This window comes from Phascolarctos cinereus, unplaced genomic scaffold (genome assembly GCF_003287225.1).
Source record: "Phascolarctos cinereus isolate Bilbo 61053 unplaced genomic scaffold, phaCin_HiC Scaffold_2;HRSCAF=192, whole genome shotgun sequence".
Lineage (NCBI taxonomy): Eukaryota > Metazoa > Chordata > Mammalia > Diprotodontia > Phascolarctidae > Phascolarctos > Phascolarctos cinereus.
The window spans coordinates 208526309-208534801 of record NW_027555625.1 but is presented as its reverse complement, the minus strand read 5'-3'; the positions used below and the strand labels follow the sequence as shown (position 1 = coordinate 208534801).

The following is an 8493-nucleotide window of genomic DNA, read 5'->3' as shown; positions in this document are numbered from 1 at the left end:
AAAAGAGAGCTCTCAGTTTTAGTCTTACAATAAAAAAAACGCTATGACATTCATTACATGTGTGTTGGTCACAACAGAAGTTGTGAGGCCGTTGATCCTCAGTTTTATTACTTCTGATGCCATTCTAATCATGATTTTTTGATGGAAGCAACAGGATAGATATTCTCCAATTCTTACCATGCTATTCCCCTGCTAAGACTCTTTGGTGACTTCTCATTGCCATTAGGATAAAGTATAGACTCTCGTTTGGCATTGAAAGGCTTTCACAATCTAGCTCCAACCTCTCTTTCAAAGCCAATTACATATTACTCCCCCACAAACGCTATGCTGCAGCCAAACTGGTCTGCTTGCTGTTTCCCACACAAAGCATCCCATCGCCTACCTCTTTGCTTTTACCTGGCCTGGCTTCCACATCTGGAATGCTTTCTCTCTTCACCTATGTCTCTTGGAACTCCTAGCTCCCTTCAAGCTTCAGTTAAAGTATCACCTCACCTGCTTCTCCCAGATGTTAAAGCCCTTTCCCAATTCACAATGTATTTATATTGTATTTACTTACCTGTGAACATGTTGTATCCCCCTAGCAGAATAGAAGTCCCTTGAGGACTGGGACTGACTGTATTAATTTAGCCTTTGTATTCTCAGGGCCTAGAACGGTGTTTAGCAGATAGTGTTTACTGACTGGTTTGATGTGAAGAATCTCCATGTTGAAACAGAAAGGAAGGGAAAGCTCTGGAGAGAGAAAAAAAGTTAACCTTAAATAGACAGAGTGACATTGTGGATAGAGCTTCTGGTCAAGAACAAAATGGATTTAGGTCCCATCTCTAACTCATTCTGTCTGTATGACACTGAGTAAGTCACTTAGCTTGTTGGTGTTCCAGGAAACTTTCTTAGACTAAATTACAGAGCAGATGTTGAATTGTACTGGGAGTTCCCTACCCCAGTGAAATCGGAGGCCTGAACAATAATAGCAACAAAAATCCAAACGTTGAATAAGACATAAGTTCAAGGCCAAGATCATAGGAACACAGATCTAGTCTGGAAGCAACCTTGAAAGCTAGCTATCCAGTCCAATCTCTACATTAGAAGTTAAAATACTTATCCAAGGCTACACAGGTGGTGTCGGAAGTTGGGGTTTTTATCTAGGCCCTCTGAATCCAGAGATAATGTTCTTTCTAACCCCACTCAAAGCGAAACATTCAAGGAAGGCCACAGAAGCAGAAATGTGTATGGGGAGGGGGCCAGGAAGGGAGAACAATGGACTGGGACTCAGGAACACAGGGTTCCGGCTCTGACACTCCCTCTGTGGGCTAGGGTAAGTCACTTCATATTTTTCCTCAGTTTACCTCATCTGCAAAATGAGGGGAACTCTCATTCCCTTTCAGCTAGGAGGTTCCATAATTCCCTGAATTCCCTACTTCTACCAAGCTGTATAAGTGCAAATTCCCCAGCAGGAGGAGAAATGACTCTTTGCTGCCTCCTTCACATTTTGAAAGAGTGATGCCTAATGTCACATGGAAACAGATTTAAATTGGAGTGTTTTGTCATGGCACATTATGAGCATTTGCTATTTATAGACCTTCAAGTCAAACAGGAGTAATAATTAGTAAATATTCTGAAATGGGCAGTATTTTGCTTCTGACATGTTAAATTCATCACCACATTCTTTCAAAGATAGCTCATATTTGCCACCTACTAATAAACCACTCAGTGTTCTATTACTAGCAAGCAAAAGCCAAGATCTTCCTATGAAATATTGTTATAAGAAAGAAAGAAAGAAAAAGGGAAAGAAAGAAGGAAAGAAAGAAAGAAAGAAAGAAAGAAAGAAAGAAAGAAAGAAAGAAAGAAAGAAAGAAAGAAAGAAAGAAAGAGAAGGAAGGAAGGAAGGAAGGAAGGGAAAAAAAGAAGGAAGGAAGAGTCAAAAAGGAGAAAAAACATGTAGTCCAAGTAAATACTTTCACTGAAAAAACAAGAGTCCAACTGATTAGCCTTTACAGAGGTAGCTAAATCCTTCTTTTATAGGCTGCTACTCCCACTTTTTTCTCTCATGTTTTCAAAACATGAGAATTTTACCAGTACCCAAAACAATGTCCAAAAATTTTGAATGCTGCTTTAGTCCATGGTTGTGTAGATTTTCCTGATTTTTAAAAAATTTAATCTTTGCATTGCCCACCCCCACCTCCACCCCCGTTGATTGTTTTGGAACTTGTAAAGTATGCTGGCTCAAGATGTGTGTTTTTGGCTAGAAGGGAATATTTAGAAATTCCTACCCAAAAAAACCCAGTGGGAGTGGAAATTTAAAAGAGGACCGCCTAATTCAGCAGTGAGATGACGGTGAGGAGCAGCGTGTGTGTGTGTGTGTGTGTGTGGTGTGTGTGTGTGTGTGTGTGTGTGTGTGTGTGTGTAAAATGTGTCTTTCAAAGTGCTGAGAGGCCAAGGGGAATGTTTGATTAGCTGCTCTCAGGAAGAGAGAAAAGGTGCTCAGACCTCTACTTTGTTTCTTTCTTCTCTAAGATAATTTAGCTGGAATTTGGGATGCAGAGACGCTTGGGGGGGAAAGGATATTCCTTCGGTGTGGTGGAAAAAATTTGAAAATATTGCACACTTCAAATAAGGTATGTCTATCGGCTCAACTTCTGAGCTTTGTGTGGAGTTTGCTTTTTTCATTGTTAGAAGATCATGAAAATGTGTTTGTTATTAAGAAACAGCAGCAGTGGCACTGACTAGCTGTCCTTACTGGCAAATTACTAAGGGTCCCAAGAGGGAATCCTTTAGAAGGAAAGTAACATTATATATATATATATAATTGCATCTTATGTTCAACTCTTGGATACATGCAATCTATTTCTTTCGCCACATATTTAAACCAACTGAAATTTACACATTTATTTACTTTACTTTTTTCCTCCATCTTTTTATGCCTTGTTTGTGCTTATGGACTATTTAATTAGGAAAAGTAATGTCAGAAATGGAAATAATAATCATCATATGAAGTTAAAAGTGAAATTGATTTCTGTGCATCTATGTTTCTCTCTTCAGGTAGCTGTTTACGGGATTTGGCTTACGAAGTCTGTTTATGGTGTGTGTGGGTGTGTGGGTGTGTGGGTGTGTTTAGCCTGAATAGTCTTTTAGGGATAAGCCTGTGGGAATGAATGGCATTGTTAAAGTCTGCCATAGCAGCTCCACTATTCATGGAGAAACAGGATATGTGATATCTTCAAAGCATGATTTGTGTCAAACCAGTATAAACATGAAACAAATACCTCCCGCTCATGTGGAGCTGAGAGAATCAGCCCAAATAATGAGGGTTGATAACGGGTTCCTAACACTCTGGGGTAATAGGGCCAGAATCTATTAGAAAATGGACTTCACAATTTTCTTAAGGTATCTTTTAAAAATACCGCTATACATATTTGGCCAAAGCAATCATTTAAAAAGTATGAGCACTTTTTAAAAAAGTGGCATTCTGTCCTCACATTCCAGTGCAATAAATCAGGGCATTTTGATGGTGATTGAAAAAAAAAAAGGTTTAGTGCTTTCTGGGTTTGTTTCTTAGTTTTTATTTATTTAATTAATTTTTGCTCTGGCAAGATAAAGATATCCTTAGGCAGATCATAATCAAATGACATTTGTTTGTATATTTTCTTTGAATGTTGACTTGAGCATTACTTTAGAAGAGGGAGCAGTAGAATCAGAGGACTCGGTTCAAATCTTGGTTTTGCCACCTCCTACCTGTATAAACTGACGCTAGTTGTCTAACTTCTTTGTGCCTCAGTTTCCTTATCTGGAAAATGAAGGGGTTGGATTTAATGACCTCTAAGCTCCCTTCTAGCTCTCAATCTATAATCCTATGTAAGCTGAGCTACTAGCTTTGATTTGATTAATTAAAATCCCCCCTTTCTTTGAAGGGCTGTCAGCCTAAGAACTGTAAGGCTACAGATGCTCCATTATTAATTGCCATGGACTGGCTCCTGGGGATTAAGCTTCATTTTGAGGAATATGTCAAACAAATGCCTTTGTCTGTACTGCATCTTGGTAATAAAAGCATATACCTCACCAGGAACACAGGAAATGTTAATGATCAATCTCAAAGCCCCATTTTCTTCATTCACGTCATTCATGTCATTATATAAGTTTTATAAAATTATTCATATGGGGAAAAATTGAAGAAATAAAATTTTCATATTCCAAACAAGTACTTCTTTTGGATAGATTTCTGTGCTTCGTGGAGTTTGCTTTCCACTGTAATATAATGAAAATATATATTACTAAGACAGTAGGAAGGTATAATCTCCCTTTTGTTTTTGTGCTCTCAGAGCTCAGCATATGCTAGGTACTCAACAAATGTTGGTGAAGTAGTTGACTGTTTTATTGAGAGGCTTATGAATTGTGCAATTAGAATTTCAACATTTTCTCAATTGATCCCTAAAATTCCCAGAGCAGAAACTGTATGGCAGGAAAGCAAAGTGGTGCTGTGGAAAGAAGACTCTAAGTGTAGGCCTAGCAACAGACTGCTGTCTTAGGACCAATCTAGAGAAGTTAGAGATGTTTTAACTCATAAACTTTGCACTGGTAGGAACTTTAGAAGTTATCCATTCTATCTTCTTCATTTTACATATGAGAAAACTGATAGGAATACAGGCTAAGTGACTCAACCAAAGTCATTTGGTCAAAAGACAAAATCTGAGCTCAAGTCCTCTAAAACTACATCTGGGATTGTTTACACTGCACCCACACTGCTGGTTCTATTCTACATCCTCTATAAACACTGACCTCTAATCCATGACAAGCCTCCAAAGTCCCTTCCAGGTCTAATGTATGAACCTATGATCCCATATTTCAAATGATGCGCTTCCCTAAACTTAGTTCAACTTAATTCGACAGGCTCCCACTATGTGCTAGGCTATATATTGTGCTAAGTACAGTGAGGATCAAATAAGAAAACCTATGTAAAGCACTTTGCAAACCTTAAAGACCCTTATAGATATCCACTATTGCCATTATTTTTATTGTTGTTATTAACGACACAGAGAATTGCAGAATCTCAAAGGTGGAAGATACCTCAGTGACTATTTAGTTCAACCTATGCTTGAAAACAAATCCTTAATACAACCTACTCAACAAGAGATTATCCAACCTTTGCTTTGAAGAGTTCCAAAGAGGTGGAGGCCATTCTACTTTAGGATGGCTTAATTAATTAAAAATTAATCATTAGGAGGTTTTTCTTGACTCAAATGGATCCAAGATCTCATTGATTTGAAAGTTCCCTCTAATTATGCAAATTGCAATCCATCCATGACTTTCTATCTGGTGTGCTCCCAGAGTTCACCACAGGGAGCCAACCCAAGGCAATCCTCTCTCTTCTGACTTCAAAAGAAGTCCTTAATCCTCACCATGTTATCAGCACATTTTTTTCTTATATCATCCATTTCCTTGATGAGAACTTATTCTTACTCTTTAAAGCACCTTACTGATTAGTTATTACAGCTGCCTCACACTCACAATATGCCTCTCCATTGTTATCTGTGTGAAATTCATTTTTGTTTCTGCAGAAACTATCATAGTGCATGTCTCACTGCCATATGACATCAAGCCTAAATTTGTCTTTCTGAAAATTCCATATATAGTTCCTATTTCTGCCTTCTAAGGTCAAAGGGAAGAAATCTAATTCCTCTTGCTGAATTTAGAGTCATTATAACTCACTACCTATTAAGTAGCTTTTTAAGTAAGTCATAACTTCTCTGGACCACAGTTTCCTTATCTCTAAAATGGGTGGGAGGAAGAGTTATACTAGATGCCCTCTAAGGTGGCATGTCCTAAAAGGCCCTGAGAGCTAGCATCTAATGGAATAACCTTTAAGAACTCATTGCTACTTGCACAGATAAGGAGGCATCAAAATAGGGCCTTTCTGGGAATCTATTTCAATTTTTTTTTTACCAGACCTATGATTTCATTCACAAAGGGAACTCCCAATGGGGGAATTTCCTTTACTAATGTAGTTTGACACCTTGTAAATAATAATAGCTAGCATTTATATAGATCTTAATATGTACCAGGCATTGTGCTAAGCACTTTACAAATATTATCTCATTTGATCCTCACAACAATCCTGGGAGATAGAAACTGAGGTTCAGAGGTTAAATGACTTATCTACCATCACATAGCTTTTAAGTGTCTTTGGTAGGATTCAAAACTAGGTCCTCTTCCCATAAACCTTTTGTTCTCTCTACAATTATCTCTTCCACATTGTGGCTTTCCCCATCATGGTTTCGATATATCACAGGTCAGCATAAGAAATTCAACAGGAATTTTGAGGGAGTTTTGCAGAAGCAGCAGACCACACAGAGAGGCCAGCAGACAACACAGAAAAAGTTTAGAAACTCAGAAATGCATGAAATATATGTATAGTATTATAGAGTATCAGCATATTTTTATCTTTTAATACCATGATAATTCAGGCTTCTCTGGTACAAAAGGAGGGCCAAAAATTTTTACATGGATTTTCCAGATCATGGAGGCATCCCTAACCCCAGCAATGTGGAAAGGATAACTCCTACACTCCCTTGCATCCTATCTCCTTAAGCAACCCCTTCCTGCTTTTGGATAGCTCTGCTTGAAATACTCATAGAACTGAAATCTGCCTCTGAAGCTTCTACCACCCATTCCTTCCAGCTTTGCCTTTTAGCACCAAGAATTCCTTCATGAAGACTTCTCTAACCTCCTACCTCCCTACCAAACAAATAATGTCTCCTCTTATAAACTCCTTTGGCAGTGCATTCATATTTCTGTTGTGGGGTTTACCATATGCTACATTGTTTTATGGTACTTTGAGCACATCTTATCACCCTATTCCATGGGTGTCTTATTTAATTTTGCATAGCCGTACCTTCTGGCATGGTGCCTTTGTAATCAATAAACCTGCATTTGTTAAAAGCTTGCAATATACCAGGCACAGTGCTAATCTCTAAGGATCTCATCTGCTATAGAGCTGCCTCCAAGGGCCTGCTTGCTTTCTCCACCATTGTGTCGCTTATCTGTCACCTGTCCTCGAGGAAGTTAGGGAATATGAACCAAACTATTTGAGCAGCTGAACCTGGCTTCAAAGTGGCTCATGTGAAAGTGGGGGCAATGGGAGTGAGAGGTAGGATCCTAAGACCTCTTCCCAAGCATCCTGTTGAGCTTTCCTTGACTCAGCCTCAATGAGTTACCTGCCTTAGAAATGGCCTCTATAGTTGCAGTGTGCTGAGGTCTCCATCCACAAGATTGTCCCCAGGTCTTTGTCTCTGTCCCATGGGAGGTTCCTACTCCTATATGAAGTCCAAGATCTCTCCCCATGTCTCCCTTTACCAACTGAGATTAGCATAGGCCCAGAATTCTTAGCTATGGCTCTACTTTTATCTTACAAGAGCTCAACAAAACATTTGTTGAATAAATAAGAATTAGGTTTAATTAGTTAAATAGAGTAGTTTGCTTTTTATAATTAAATATTAAAACAGTATTTATTCAATGTAATCTTAAGGGCAGGAACTATTTCTGCTTTTGACTTTGTATAATTAGCTTCCAGCATAGTTCCTGGTGAATAGTAGGCCCCTAAAAATCCTTGTAGGATTAGACTGAATTGAAGTGGGATACATTTTTCCTAGGCAACGGTGTCACAAGTCCCTGCACCAGATTTCTTTCTTAGCATTGAGCCCAGTAAGTCATTATCGTATTCAGTTGACTCATCTCAATCTTTGAAGCCCTAATGTCCACTAGGCTTTACCACATTTGAGTTGAAAATTAGAAGAAAAATTTTCCCTTTGTGAAACACTTTAATAATGAGTGGCTAAGCTACTTTGCTCATGGTCATCCAACTAGCAAGTATTAGTAGAAAGGAAAGTCAGGGAAAGGGAAGCCATTGCTCTATTTCTCCTTGATTTTGAACCCCTGAAAAATGAAGAGCCCAAAGCTTCCTTGGACTGTCTTCTGGCTTGAGAAACATTGAACGGATTCATTAGAAAGATGCCTCAGAGAAGATATTGAGCAATACTTAATCATTAAGAACATCAGGCAGCCGTTCCCGAAGGAAATCATTTATCTTCACCCCAAGGACTTAGGTTAGTGGCTTGTCACAGGTGTAATCTTGCTGTCCTATGACACACATGGTTTCAGAAAATCACTTTCCATGATAAAGGTCTCCTCATTGACAAGACTGTAACTTGTTTCTCTGCAGAGAGAGTTAATACATACTATTTTTCCCCTACATTCTTTCCCTAAGCTTATGTAAGGGAAAATAGAAAGCTTTGTGTGGACATGTGATAAAAAAATTCATAAAATGATCCCTGAGGTGATCTATACTTGCCTGACATTCTTTTCCCTCAGATGAAAAAAAAAGAAAGAAAGAGAGAGAGAGAGAGAGAGAGAGAGAGAGAGAGAGAGAGAGAGAGAGAGAGAGAGGAAGGAAGGAAGGAAGGAAGGAAGGAAGGAAGGAAGGAAGGAAGGAAGGAAGGAAGGAAG

At 38.7% G+C, this 8493-nt stretch overlaps 1 protein-coding gene across 1 annotated transcript in view; it reads left to right on the top strand.

Moving 5' to 3' along the window:
• The first annotated feature begins 2382 nt into the window (after positions 1 to 2382).
• The window catches only part of VIT (vitrin), a 149231-nt gene continuing 143120 nt past the window's right edge, over positions 2383 to 8493 (top strand). The window contains exon 1 of the mRNA XM_078149774.1: positions 2383 to 2612. The gene's annotated coding sequence lies outside the window, so the exon portion shown is untranslated. The remainder of the gene's footprint in view (positions 2613 to 8493) is intronic.